Raw genomic sequence first — 14,096 nt, forward strand, 5'->3', positions numbered from 1 at the left:
CCTAAGGTGCCGCTCACGTAACCAGACACAGCCCTTGACTTGAGTAACACAGGAGAGTGATGAAGCAAGACACTTCCGTATTTGATCCATCCTGATTGCCAGATTAGTGCCACAGAACAGGGCTTCCAGTTACAGGTGAGTGATGCTGGCTTGGTATTGACTGCACCTGTCATACAGTCTAATGACTCCTGTAAAAGCACTTTTGAATAACAGGATCCATCAAAGATATGCCACTTCAAGTGGTTTTCCATTCCTTCAGCCCTAATGGTTGGTCACTGTGAATGAAAATGGTCAAATCACTGTCTCCTCAAGCTTGATTTATTGGCAAGTGGATCTGGGTCTTGTATGGGTTTGTCACAAAATAAGAAACAGACTTTTAAAGTTGTTTAGGGAGTCTGTGGATAACCACACCAATATGAGGCCGGACTTATCCTTCTATTCAACTGTGGAGGCCTGTTTGTCCAGCTGACTCTTGAATTAACAGTAGGCTAATGTGCTGGAGAAGAAGGAGAATCTCGCCCACAGCTTATGCCCACATCAAGTCAGCCCTGTCATCAGCAACACCATCCCTGTGGACCATAGATGTATGAGTTATTGTTAAGCCAACAAGACTTGATGAACTCTATATGCAGCTTTTTAGCTCTTCATCTACGCTGAACTTTTCTGATGATAGAAGATGGGGGTGGTGGCAGTGGAATATTGCTGGTAACACAAAACTATAAATTTGCCTTTAATTGCCAGCGAGAGTACATTTACAGTCCAATTTTACAGTAGCGCCCTTAACATCTCTTATGGCAGTACGTGAAGCACTGTGAATTTAGGTGAGTTAAAGGAGATAATAAATGTGATTTGTTTTGCCCCTTTCATGTCTACAGTGCACTTCTTTAAGTGGCAGAGTAAGAGGAATGACCTCTCATAAAATCCTAATTAAGGTAATGTGTGAATGAGCAGTGGAGCCTTGTGGATGCTGATGGTGATAAATGTCCGTCCCTTCAAAGCCACACTGAAGGTGAAAGTTGCTCTCGAGTTCAGGTTGCCCACTGTGCCTTATTATTCCACAGACAATAGAGGAGACACTGAGCTGATGCTTCTCCTGTAGAAAGAAACAGTAATGAGCTACCAAAACGGTTTGCTTTGCAGCCAATCTTCTTTTGTGGAGAAGCAGAAGAGTGCCAAGCATTTGATGAGATTCAGAGGAATACTCTCAAGCAGTCACTTTGACAATTGATTCCCTTAAAGCCAAAAGTAATGTTTCCATTTGTGTCTAAGAAAGACTATCAGCTTTGACATTTGAGCTGTAATTCCCATGGAACAGCTTGTCTATTCGCATCAAGGGCATGAAAAGGAGTGACTTTCAAAGAACGTTGTGCTTTAATTTGACAATACCAAACATGTTTCAATGCAAAAACCGAAAGCGGGATAGTGTGGGGATCTGTCAGATTTATTTCCTCTCTTCACACATTCTGGAAAGGCCTGAAAATGTGCTTTGTTCACAATGCTGAATCTAGGCCTCTGCAATTTATCACAAAGCCAAGATTTCAGGCTGGTCTATTTAGTACTGTCCAGGTATCTGAACACTCGGCTTTATCAACACCCACATTCACAAAGGGCAGGTGATTTAGGAATACACTCACTCATCCATGGCATCCATGTCATTATCTTTCAAGAATGTACTCTTTTGATGGATTTGAGCTCGCCCCTTGCCTGAATGCTCTCCATGTTGAGCAGCTAGATGAGTTCAAATTTGCACCGAAAATACTATCAAAGTGCTCATTAATTATTTCTGTGAGAGCATCAATAATTCTCAATCCAGAAGAGGTGGGAATTAGGATGGAATACAAAAAAAGAAAAAACAAGGAAAAAAAAGATTTCACTTGAAATTACCAGACGACTTGTGTGTTTGAAACTTGGCAGATTTACATGATTCCTGAAACATCAACCTCCATTTTCATAGATATTCCATGAAATCATGACTGATAGACGATCACAGGGTAATTCGCATTAGCCACCTTTCTCTCTCTTTGTGTCACTCTTTTTTTCCTTCACTGCCAAAGAACCACCACCCACAACAGATCATTGTTTCTTCCAGGGCAAGAAAACCGCTGTCAACCTCAGTGTTCTTCCCTCACTCCCTCCTCTTTGTTCACTTCTAATTAACTGAGATTTTGCTTGGCTGAACTTCAAAAGGCCATTGGAGAAAGCAGCTCTGCTTGGCTCTGAGTCACTCAATCTTTCATCTGAATTATGGGTTTTTAAAAGTCAAGGCATTATGAGATTGCCAAATGGCGAGGATAAAATACAACAATGTACCAATTATGTGAAAAATTGGAAGTTATGTGACGTGAGTTTGCAGATATAAGGACCATTCGAGTGCAACTCATGAGTATAAAACCTGTTGTGATTCTACATTTGCATAATTGTAAAGAGAAAATAACTTTAAGCACATATCTTATCTACATTAAAAAAACATTTATTTAGTAAAATTACTTAAGTCTACTTGGATAAAAAAAAAAGATTAAAGACACAACACTGAGGAAATTAATTATGATATATTTCCTCATAACTAGCTGCCAAATTACAAGAAACTTTCCTCGTTGTACCACAAAAATGTATCTCATTAAAACGACTAACTAACTACTCTCTCTCTATAACATGATAAGTTGATTTGTTGTCAAAACAAGAAGATCAAGAGATTGTAACCTGGAGGCTGATGGTGGAGGTGGATACATATATTTAGCACCTAATATTCAATTTGCAACATGCACTGAAATATATGGCCTCATGAAATACAGCATGTGGCCAGGAAGGGTAGTCAAGGATAATTTGGTAGTCGGAGTAATGAGAAAATATGTCATAATAACATGAGGCAGGAACATGCAGAGAATCCATGGAATGAGGTAAACAGGGTCAAACAGGCAGGTATGGTAATACAGGAGAAGAGAATGCTGGAGAGCTTGGCAAAAATATGGACTAATGGACTAGTTTATATACTGAGGGACTAAGAGGTAGACTTGTCATGTGTCGTGTGACATTCAAGGCGACACAACTTTATCACATTTCAAACTGAGGGTAAATTCAAAGTAATAAATTGACTGACAAAGCAGAGGGACATGGTATCACTTTGTGTAATGTTTACAGTTCATTAGGTCTGGCAATACGAGTCCACACATACAAACATTAAATTATCAAGTTTGAATCTGATCCAAATCGTAATCTATCATTGTTTTTGTGATTATTTGGCAAATAAATCTAAAATCCCCCGGGCCTAAAAAAAAAGAAAATAAACAGAAAAGGAATGATAAGCCATTCTTTTGAAAGGCTCTCAGAAAGTAAGAGAGCCATAAGATCCAGCTCTCCTCAAAGAGCTGAAGTCCCTTCACTGATGGGTGGGGAGAACCAAAGGACTTGTAATAGCTGAAAAAGCACAGGTGGAGCTAATCCGGTTAACAACGGCTGAGTGCGCCAGGCCAGTGAGCAAACACGCTCCCTAATTGGACCCTGAAACTGACACATCCAATGGAGTACAGCCATCATTAATGTTATTAATTACACCCATGCCTCCTTTCCTGCTATTAGACAACAAACCTTACACGGTGGAAAAAAAGGCCAGTGATTTGAACACTGAACTTGGGAGAGATGCTGTAATGTCAGACATTTTCACGCTTATGTTTGCATTGTCTGAGAAGCTGGTTATTGAGATAAATAAAGACGTCCAAGTGAAACAAACAATGTGAAAACTTATGTGTAGCTTGCAAACATCATGGAGGTAAGTTTTATTAGCTGTGTGTAGTTTTTTCTTTTGTGCAATGTTTTATATTTTAGTGAAGCTAACCTAGACTACTGCGATGTCACAACATAGCTGTGAGTCTACGCTCTGCTTGATATTGGTGAGGTTCTGCTGACTGCTATGTTTCTATTGATGGACTGCATTTAAATTGAATTGATTGCTCCTGGTTTTTTTTTTTTTGGTTGTTTGGCATCATGTGTGCCAAACAGGTGTGCTGCTGCATATTAGGTGGATGGCTGCACTTGAGTTTATTTATCTCACTTCACTAGATGGCATATTTCCTGTATGGAGGTTCTCTGTCGGGGAGTGGCCACACGGTGGGTGGTATTCACACCGATTTCACATGACAGCTGGTGGTGCCCTCTGTATGTGTTGAAGTTTTGGTATTTTATCACCACTCTTCAATGTCCGCTGTGCAGAGCTAGGTGTTGGCTTACGGGAAGTGATAAGGTCAGAGCCTGGACACCAAATATCAACTCCACACGTTCTCTGTACTTGCCTACATAAATCGGTTCCGCGTGGTTTGGCCGACTGAACCAACTCCCTCCCAGTTTTGTGACACTGTAATTAAGGTATTGTCAACCTGCTCCCATGCTTGGGGCGTGATTAAGTCACAATCTGTAATTGTCTTCTGGTTGTGCTCCTTCTATGATTTCCCTGTTTATTTTCAATTTTGTTTTGTCACAGCTCATTAAATAATTGCTGAAATTAATGCAGAACAGGATGGTGCATTGCAAAAACTCAATTTCTGAGTGAGATAATATTATATCTGGATTTAAATTAGAGTTTGACTTGTTTTGAGTATGGATTAGATTATCTAAAACTGATTATGCAGGGCTGTTTGACTAAATTCAAGTAAATGGCACTTGCCTTGTAGTAATAATTCATTTGATCCAATTTGGTATTATGTTCAGATGAATACAAGGGTCATATTAGCTAAATGGCCTGTAGCTACAAAACAACAGTCTCAGAATAACCATTAGACCTAACACTCTTCTCTGATGATTAAAATTGTATAAAAGTATAGCGCATATCATACATTTACAGCAATGATGACATGTCATGGCACAGACAAAATGATGCAGACACTTCATGAAAAAGGACTTCGAAAGTTTTACAGTTTTTACAATTGATCAATGTTAAAAATCAGGAGATGAGGAAAGAGTATCTCAGAGGGTTTCAGACTGTGTGGAGTGTCGACATACACTTTCCTCGGATATCATTATCTCCAGTGTCCGTTGTGTGTCTTTAAATCCATTTAGAAGTTAAGGTTTCTTCAGTATCAAAATAATCAAGTGCGGGGGCATGTTCAGAGTGTGACATGTGGTAGCATGCGTCAACCTTGAAATCCATCCAGGATACTAGTTAATTTCCACGTGTGTGTGTGTGTGTGCGCATGAACACATGCTCATGTACTTGGATATGTATTTATGTCACCCCCGCTAAAGTTGGTGCCCAACTTGGGCAACCTCACTTACAATTGTCTGGACTTCTCCAGTGATGGTTGTAATGAGCATGTTTCAAGTGGAAATTGCTTATAGCTTTTATGTTTTTAATTCGGATGGTACCAGGTTGCCACGGTGTTGTAGCCCATAGCTAATAAGCTGACTTCATGGAACATTATCATTTCTGCTTACTTCCCCAAAAGCCACCAGTTATACTTTCCATAACTAGTGGTGTCAAAGGGGAAAGGGCACACTTGTTTTGACGTAATCTGGGTGTCTGAGTCTGAAAACCCCTCTTGTGGATAAAATATTTCAAGAATTCCCCAATCCTGTCATGTCATGCAGCAGAGTCGTACGTGTGGTGAACCTTGACATATTTGATTGATCCTTTCCTATTGAAAACATTCTGCTGGAGTAGTGGTTTGTTGATCACAGGAAAAGTGTTTCGTAGATTTGACCTTCCAATCAGAACTGTACTCTTTCAGGCTTTAGGCAACCACTGCCTGCAAATTGTATAACAAGCTGTAATTTCTCCTCCTTAGCTACAGTCATGTCCATATCCCACGGCAAGTGCTTCAATCTGCCACCACAGCACTCTCATCTTGCCTACAGGGCTAAATCAATGAATCAAGTGAAAGGATGACAGGTGGGGAGGGAGTGTGTGCAAAAGACATCGGGAGGAAAACAGAGACTGGGAGGTTAATCCTTACAGCTCAATGTTACTTCATACCTGCTGCAGAGCCCAGTGAAGGAAACCCTTTCTCTTAAGGCAATCTAAGGACACATGTTGCAGCTTTAGCTGTAGCCTGTCACTGAAGGTCATTCGGCTAATGCCATTGCACACACTTGTCCCCTGCTGTTGGTGCCTCCTGCACTATGCCATTTGTCTTAAAAATCCAGAGTTTCAACATTTCTGTTCTGCTGTCACTGCTACCCAGTAAAATCATGAGCATGCATAAAAACATGGACGTACATGCAAATGTGTATATGGCGGATGTGTAAAGACAGTCATGTTATGCTGGTATGTTGCACTGCTTTTAACATTTGTGCTAATTTCTAATGTACAATCAAGACGGCAGGGTGGAGCAGCCAATGTGGCAATCTACACCCTTTTGTATGTTGGAAAGGATATATTTTGTTTCCCAACTTTTTATATTTGTGTTTGACTTTATTTTTTTTAACACAAATATGGTCTTTTTTCCGTAAACCTAACAAAGTAGTTTCAGTGCTTAAATATAACCAAATTGTGATTTGAAGAAGAAAAGATCAAAGTCTGAAAATGAATGCCTTAACATTTGGTCTGACACAGGATTCAAACCCTGGTCTCCTGGGTGAAAGTCTTGTGTCTGACCCACTTGGAGGGGAGGGGCCAGGTGCCTGCTTGGGGGGGCTAGCACAGCTGAGTAATGGCCATCTGGCTATTTATACCCAGATGCAAACAAACTCTCCAAATCAAGAATGTAAGCTGTGTTTTCAGTGTAGCTAGAGTGAATGTGAATTTACCCAGATCTGCTCCTTCAGTCAATTTGTGCATACTGAGAAACAATTATCATGCCATCTATTTCCCTGCTTCTAGATTATATTAATTTTTCACTCACCCACTAATGATATCCAAAGTAAATGTGAGATGAGATGACGGTGAGTATAGTAATCTAATCGACAGGGATGTGTGTCTCCTGGGGCATCGTAAATGCCTCAAAATAATAAAATGTGTTATTTTGTGAATGAATCATAGACTGGGGTGGAACACGACCTGGAAGAGCTCATGGAGTTTTTCTACAGATTTCACTGAAATTGACACAGCTCCACATAGTCTATCGGTATTGCCAGATTCCCACTAAATTACAGAGGGTCAGTCTCAGACCAGCTGGCACTTGCTGCAAATGTTCGTCTAAGGAAGCATCATAGCTACATATGGTATGGGAATGTAACAGTTCAGAGGTTTTGGGTGCATGTTTTCCACAGAATTAAACCTGCATTGAGACAAATCCAGAGTTGGTGTTCTCTCCTGACTGTCTAATCAACATTATAATAAGTGGCTGGCTGGAGTTAATGCAGAAAATGCGTGTTAATTACGACTAATAGTTACGACTAATCTATATATTCACTTTAAATGGTCTTTTATGTTGTAGAAAGACGTCTTTATAAATGTTTTGTATGTAAGAATTGCAAAAAAAATGGCTACTCCAACAAAACAGGAAAATGATCAGTTAACAGCCCTCTGCATCGCCTTGGATGTAGGGTTGTGTAGCCGGAGAAACCAATGGGACCGCAGAAGCTGACTTCTCCTCCTATTACTAGACTGGGAGACCGTTGGTGGAGGATCCAAAGCTATCTAACAGTTAGTTTTCTGAACATGAGGGAAGATGATGTAAACGCTTCACAATTAATTGCTCATGCAGGATCAAAACATTGTCACAATTAATTTTTTTTTGTGGCTTGGAGCCTTTTTGCAGGCGTATTTTTTTTTTTTTTTTTCAGAAGACTGATCATTCCCAACCTGGTGCCGGTGTTTGTTCGGTATCCTTTTCTCTGATTGTGTCAGATCTATACAATGGAACATGCTGTGAAGTGGTTTTAGTCCCAGCCAGAATCCCTCAGTTGATGTCTGCTTACTTCTGCTGCTGTTCTAGGTAAAAGCCTGCTCCACCTCAGCCCATGCTTGCAGTGGCTATGCTCTGTGTACGACTTGGATAGTGTTTGTTTCTATGTAACACCCATGGTTTTGTTTTTTGTTTTTTATGACGCACCTCCCTCCATGTTTTCCATGCTGATGTGCTTTATTGCCCCAGCCAGAGCATCCCCAAGAATAGACTCACTATCAAGTCAAACTATATTTGCCATCTCCATTTGCTATGTGACGTCCGTGCTCTTCACAGAACTCTGATCGATGTGTAAATAGCGTGTCAATTCCTGCAACATTGCCTGTTCCCGAGGGTGACAAGTTTAGAAACAAAATAGATGAAGCAGACATACTTGTAAATGAAATGCAAAACATCTCCCATGGCTACAATTCAGCTCCACCTGACAACTTATTTTGATATCTATTATTCATAAAATAGTTTTGTTTATTATTAATAGAGCCCTGTAAATATTGTATGAGTTATGAGGAAATAAAAATGGATTGGACACTCGAATGACTCACTAAAAATGAAACCTCTTGCAGATGCGATCCAGACAGAGTAACTGGTTCAACAGACGTGTACTAAAAAGTGATGCAAATATGGAATGCACACATTTATACCCCCCCCCCCAATCCCACCATCTGCGTATGCTGCTATAGGAGATCACACAAAGTGGAGGTTGAGACCATACTCAAGTCCAGGGTAGTACTGCCTGTACAGATTAAACACTTAAACACTACCTGTCTCAATCATCTAATGGCTACGTTCATTTCAACCCGTCTGCCATTCTGTGATCAGCAGATTATCCACCACAGGCAGAAAGAAACATTTCTTTATGCTCAAAAAGCACTTTTTAACAAAACATTAAACACAGTTTTGTAAGTTTAAACTCATCCTTGAAGTTAAGTTCTGTTGTTGAATATGCTGCTTGTCTTGCGTGGGTATACGTTTTGTCACATCACTAGTTTCCTCCTACGCACTGCAGCAGGAACACTCATACGTATCTTACCTGACTGTAGTGCAATTCTATTTTATACGATTTCATTCAAACGATGGTATTGATTTACCCTTTTGAGGACCCACTTGTCAGAAATCACATCTGTGATAAAAGATGAGAGGAAACGGTGTTGAAAAGATGTTCTGTCAATATTAGATTTCATGAAGGGAAAGAGGTTCTTGAACTCATTTACTTTTAGAAAGACAAAGCTTCTTCCAGCAGAAACTGATGAACTCATAATTTGCTCAATTTGAAGGAAATTGTTGAGACACGTCCTTCAAAGCCTGTCTCTCTGAATCCATTTACTTAATACTAATATTTTTGCTACTGTTCTCCACATGAGGTTTTATGTAATTTGCATTTGAATGCTGGAAACTGCAGAACAGTTGATGCTGCCGTGTTGTTCAAATTGATAATTTTGATTCAGGGCAAGTTTTATGTATCTGACTTTACATATCTTAATAATGATGGCAGGTTCAAGCGTAGGTTTACAGATTGTTGGGGAGCTGAAGCAACAGTTTGCAAATTTGTCTTTTTAAAAAGTTTTGAGTCCATGGGGTCGGCACTGATGGTGGAAACCTGTAAAACATTTTGTTTAAATAAAAAAAAAAAAAAACCCACTTTGGAGCATTTTAGCCTTTTATCTGAAAGCAGGCAGTGGTTAGTCACAGGAAATACGAGGTGATAGAGAGAGGAAATTGCATTCAGGTATCTTTCCAGAATCAAAGTGGGGATATTATAATCACAAGATATGATATACATTTTAACAACTGGACCACCAGACAGCACTTAAATAACTATCCATTACATTAATTGGTAATCTGACATGCTAGAATATCCACGTCAATTTGTTCATAATGCTAGGGTTCACAGTTCGTCTCTAAGTTGTTAGCAGCCTGGCGGAAGTGATACCGCCTGCAGTGGTGAAGATGTTTTACAGTGTGAAATTTCCTGGAGGTGTGCTAATTTGCCCTTGCATCCTGCCCACATGAAGCAGAAAATAGTCCCACCCCTCTGTAATGAGTTCTCAGTTCTGTAAACAACCAGGTAAGGGAGTTCGAACACAGGAGACAAATCCATGCAAATGAAAGATTATCACCTAGTATTAGCAAAATCTGTTTCAGTTTCCACACAATCCATACACTATCTTTATATTCTGTGTCACTAGTGTTTTTCTGAGTAGCGTCTTTGATTTGAAAATTAGGGTTCATGTATAGTCCTCGCAGTGAAATGGTTGGAGTTCTTTAAAATGGTGTCAACTTTTTTTCCCCCCCTCAGTTTTCATATTTGTCTATATTTGAGGGGGCTGTGGGAAAACATGAGGAAAAAGTGACTGATGTTTTATTGAGTCTGTTTGCCTTTTAGATTTGTCTGACTCCATCTGATGTTTCCTGTTGCATTTCTTTTTGTCCTCATACTCCCCTCCATCACTTCAGATCTGGCTGCCAGTCAGCCCCTCTGATTTTCAAAGGCTCCAGAGCATGAAACAGAGACTGTGAACATGGGCCAGATTTTCATTCTCTGATCTTCCCTTCTCACTTCCCTCTATCTCAGTAAGCCTCTCTGTTTTTGTCCCATTCTTCTTTCCTGATAGTCAGAGTGGCATACAGGCATGCAACAGACATCACTGGATCACTGTACCACTGAAAACATAAAACATCTTCGTGCTAATGATATGTGTTGCCTGAAAAGTCTTCTTCACAACAATAAATACAACTTGGTTAGGTTTCAGGAAACATTGTGCTTTGACTTGGAAATGGGAATGGAACGGTTCAGTTTTTTTGTTGAAATGTTTCATTTGTCTTTTCAATCTTTAGCCTATACTAATGGTTAAACTTTGTCTAGAAATCCTGTACCAAACAGTGCGAGGGGTTAATTCTATGTATGACCTGAATCATAGCGATGTGGTTTGTGTACAAAGCATCGGACTCTGACACTGATATCCAGTCTGTGCTTTGCTTTAGGCAACAAAAGCACTTTTGGTTAAGGTTTGGGAGACATTGTAGTTTCTGTAAAATATTTTCCAGTGAGCTTTTTTTTTTAATAGTCACATGCAACTCTCTATATTGATTTCTCCTTTGCAGAATAGTTCAGGCAGTTCTCTTTACCAACATGCCACTCCGCACTACAGTTAACCCCACATCCAAAATGCCCTAATACAGCACAGAAGTACAACACTTCAAGTCAACCCTGCTGTATGAATTTGGCCACAAGTTCTTATTTACATGGTAAATGATGTCCTCTTTTGCAATACGTTTGGGAAAAGATCTTTGTGCATGTTTGAATCATCCCTGGTACTCTTCTGCAGATATCTAGAGGTCTGGACATGCTGTGTGTATGAAGTGTTGCTTGGTTGCATTTTGGATGTGAGATCAACTCTCGTCCTCAGCTTCATGTCGGTCAAGGGAACTGTGGGAAGCGTTTTGAAAATGTGAAGTTGTGAAAAATAAAAATAAAAAAACACATATCCAAAATGCACAAATGCAAACAAAACCCCTCATACACATCTTAGAACAGTCAAAATGTACGACTAGAGTGTCTCAAAATTGCACAATACATGGTTACATGTAGTTACTTTCCGCCACCAAATATTTCACTTGCAGTTAGTTAAATGAGGCAAGTTTTAAAATGTAAACTTTTGGGACATGGACAAATAAGTTCTTGACAGCTGCTTTCATGCAAGAATTAGCTTTTGGGGGGAAATGTGGAAACATTTGAACACTCGTCGCTGAAGATTTAAAGATTTTGCCCAGAGAATAACCCTGTTACTCACACTGCAGTGGACCTGTTGGAAAAAAGATGATACAAGAATATATTTCTTCAGTTTCCTGCTATTGACAGTACATTGTAAAGCCATGTAAAACAAAGACTGACATGTACAGGTAACAGCCACTTTTCTATTACTTCTCATAACAAACGCCAAGCTCCTGATGAAACATGATGGTTGGGATTATATTCCAAGCAAATACTCTGGCAAAAAAGACACTGACTTGTGTCTTGTCTGTTATAGATTAGGTCAACATTAAATACACATCAATAAGGTCTGCTTTATTAAAGTCCTGGTGAGTTCTGTGTGACACCTCCATTCTTTTGGAGGTTATTACCTGCTTCTTTCTTTATCATGTGCTGTTACTCTGGGGAGCATAAAAACAGGGGACTGAAAACAGACATCAGACAGCCATAGAGGCATCAGGGCCCATCGGCCTGTGTTCTGCTATGAACAAGGCCCATACTATCATGGCAAGGTCTATCTTTCAGTGCACTGAGTAAGGTAACCTGCAGGAGGAAGATAAAGAAAAATGGGTTCAATTTCTTCCATCTGAGAAAGTGTGCTTGTTAGAGCGGAGAATCCATTCCCGTTTCCCTGGGACCTTTGATCTGGGATTACACAGGAAGCTCTAAGATGAGAGCTCTACGTTTGGCCTGGGAGAGCTCATGATGGAGCAGCCTGAGGTGGTCATGGCCTCTGAAGTTGAAACTGCTGCTGAGTCTGCTGTGAAGCAAGCTTGCATGCTTGTAAGTGGATTATTACATGATTGCCAATTTTCATCAGTAGAGAACAAGAATATTAAAAGATTCAAACTGCTTGTAGCAACAACTGATCCAAGAGGAGGCTCTTGTCAATGTTACCTGTAATCAACCAGATGAAACATTGTTCATTTGGTTGTTAGACCAGAATATATCTCTTAATATTGAAAGGACTTCACTCATAGTGTTGTTGTTCTCTGAGGCAGTGTGCTGTGAACGGTTATGTGGAAGCTGTTCATATGAATAAGCTTTTACAAAACTTGGTAAATGTGTCAGTTAAAAGTGTAATTACTTGACACTAGTTAGCTTTTGCAAGTTCTGGGTCTGCCCCGGGGTCTTCCCCAGGAGGGACATGCCAGGAAACCTCTAAGTGGAGGCACCCAGGAGGCATCCTGACCAGATGCCCAAACCACTTCAACTGGCTCCTTTCGAAGTGAAGGAGCAGCTTCTCTATTCTGACCCTATCTCTAAGACTTAGAGGTGCTGACCCTCATCCTGACCGCTTCACACTCAGCTGCAAACCGCCCCAGCACATGCTGAAGGTCACGGCCTGAGGAAGCCAACAGAACCACATCTACATCTGCAAAAAGCAGAGGTGCAATTCTGAGGTCCCCAAACCGGACACTCTCCTCACCTCGGCTGCGCCTTGAGATCCCGTCCTTGAAAATCACGAACAGGATCGGTGATAAGGGACAGCCTTGGCGGAGTCCAACACCTACTGAGGGATTATATCTCTCATCTGGGAACGCCTCGTGATCCCCCAGGAAGAGCTGGAAAGCGTTGCTCAGGAGAAGGGCGTCTGGAGTTGTTAGCGTGACTACTGAAATTACTTAGTTAGGGAAAGACTGTGGTTTTGTTAAATGTTGAAAAAAAATCAGTGACTTTTCCTTGTTTTGAACATCTAACATAACCATAAAAACAATTAAGCTTCATTTGCTACACGGAAAGCACATTAAAATACTATACATTGTTGGTCTATGTTTTGCAGATATGTTCAGTATGAATATCTTCAATTCAAGCTTGAGGATTTCTCATTATTCTGATAAAAAATGCTAACATTTCTATTTGGATAATGGGAAGAAATCACAGTTCCAACTACTGTTTGACTTCCTTTCCATTTTCAAAGACTCCGTTGTGTTGAAAGTCAGTCAACAGAAAGGACTGCCAGAAACCATCCTGCTGTGGAAGACGGAGCGTGCTGCCATTCCTCGATGCGAACCAGTCTACCCCAAGAGAGCTGTTGTCTGCAGACAAGGTGGTGCAGAGGATGCAAAGCTGTGTTTTGTAAATGGCCTGAAATCACTAGGAATTTGGTGCTTCACCGATAGCAACCCTTAAATACCAAAATAACTCCTTTTCAAAATCCATTTCCTCATTGCTTCACAATGGGGCAGTAGAATAATGTCTGAAAACCACTATACTCCCAACTACAAAGTTTATACATGTATTTATTCAATTGGTACCTTTCTGCCTCTGTGTGTCTCCCCCCTCTCCCCTCTCCCCATACTCCCCTCTGTGGATTCATGTTGTGATCTTAACATTATAAATGGGCTCTCTGGCAGCGCTTAGATTAGATTTGTTTCTATGAGATTCATTCCAGTCCTAACTCTGGTCTCTGTGCTCATGTGGCTTGTTTTCTTGATGAATGCCTCCTGCCCTGTCAACAGTCATTTGCAAGATCTCTTCTCATAAACTCCTCCACAGAGGGAGGCCCA

Source organism: Pempheris klunzingeri, chromosome 19 (assembly GCF_042242105.1).
Source record: "Pempheris klunzingeri isolate RE-2024b chromosome 19, fPemKlu1.hap1, whole genome shotgun sequence".
NCBI lineage: Eukaryota > Metazoa > Chordata > Actinopteri > Acropomatiformes > Pempheridae > Pempheris > Pempheris klunzingeri.